This window comes from Salvelinus sp. IW2-2015, unplaced genomic scaffold (assembly GCF_002910315.2).
Source record: "Salvelinus sp. IW2-2015 unplaced genomic scaffold, ASM291031v2 Un_scaffold14270, whole genome shotgun sequence".
Lineage (NCBI taxonomy): Eukaryota > Metazoa > Chordata > Actinopteri > Salmoniformes > Salmonidae > Salvelinus > Salvelinus sp. IW2-2015.
The window spans coordinates 1-1,379 of NW_019955525.1; the positions used below are offsets into that span (position 1 = coordinate 1).

Genomic DNA, 1,379 nt, shown 5'->3' on the forward strand with positions numbered 1-1,379 from the left:
GAACTATGTCATCTTTGGTGTTTACGCTGTGAGTGTGTCACTGTAAGGGGAATCAAAGCACATGTTTTAGTACTCTATTACTAAATTATATTAATTACATTAGTGTAATATTGTCATTAGGACTGTTTCATAATTTTAAGATCATGAACGTGGTTTTTTGTGTTTAGTTTGTATTAAGCTGAAGAAACTTCAGTAAGTCATGGAATACTGTTCAGGGATCGCATCAACTGTTTGTTTCAGATTGTATAGCTGTTTGTAAGAAGTCCCAAAGACAGTCTGCATCAAATAAGTCAACTTGTGTGAATATAAAAAGTAAGTAAGCCTACAAAAAATTCTAACAGTAGGTTCAACTAGATTTTAACTAGATTTATTTTACCCTGTTTCTCTCGCAAGAGAAACAGAGTACATGTGAAACTCATCTGTGCTAAATTTCTTGCCATGCTTTCAGGGCATGAATGCTTCTGCACTTATCAAATTTCCAGTCTTACACGGATGTGTTCTTTAATAATGGAAATAAGTCACATCCAGCAGTGCATCGATTTAGACTCAAGACAGGTGTCATTTTCATTCACACGGAACACAACCTGCAAACTTCCTGATTTGTCGACTGGATTATCAGGTAATTTTGTTACAGCAAAGTGCCGTTTCCCGACCTTGATGTCCAGCTGCTGAAAACACTATTACAAATCTGAGTAACACATTTGCATTCATTTATTTAAACTTTATTCAGGTTATTCTCAAATGTTTCAAACAAACATGGCCCATTTGCCCGAGAGGAATCATGTGTAGATGATCTAGTCTTCTACTGTCATTAACCAAAATAAAGCATGTGTTTTTACTCAGTGTAAGTTGATTTGACCAATAGCCTGGACTCTGTTCTCTACTTACAGATTGCGTCATCAACATCACGACATATGACAACTGCAAAGAAAGGCCTCTAACAAAATGTGTGGATCAATGGACCTTTATTAACATGACAAATCAGTCCACTACTAGTCAGGCAACTACTATTGGAATTGAAAATGAAGTCACAACCAAAACCCCAAAAATTGCGAGAGAATGTGATTCTAAAAACATTGGACATACTCATGCAAATAATATCCTGACCTCTGTTGATGAATTTATCGGAAAATGTAAAGGAAAGGCAAAAACAATAATGAATGGTCAGCAGTTGCATTTCATGACAAAGTGAGTCCACTTATAATTTGAACTGAAATCAGGGCCGGCCCTAGCCTTTTGGGGGCCCTAGCCTTTTGAGGGACCTGAGCACAATTGTGTTGCTTTTGTCACTTATGCCTAGGGCCGGCCCTGACTGAAATGTATTTTTACTGTAATTTGAGCTATGTCAATGTCTGACTGAAAGCTAAACATATTTTCAT

The 1,379-nt window shown here is 36.8% G+C and overlaps 1 long non-coding RNA gene across 1 annotated transcript; it reads left to right on the forward strand.

Annotated features, from left to right (window-relative positions):
• Positions 1–166: 166 nt before the first annotated feature.
• Positions 167–1,179, forward strand: LOC139027397 (uncharacterized). Its single transcript, XR_011479485.1, has 3 exons — positions 167–312; positions 449–619; positions 891–1,179. It is a non-coding gene; the product is annotated as an uncharacterized lncRNA (long non-coding RNA).
• The last annotated feature ends 200 nt before the right edge of the window (positions 1,180–1,379 follow it).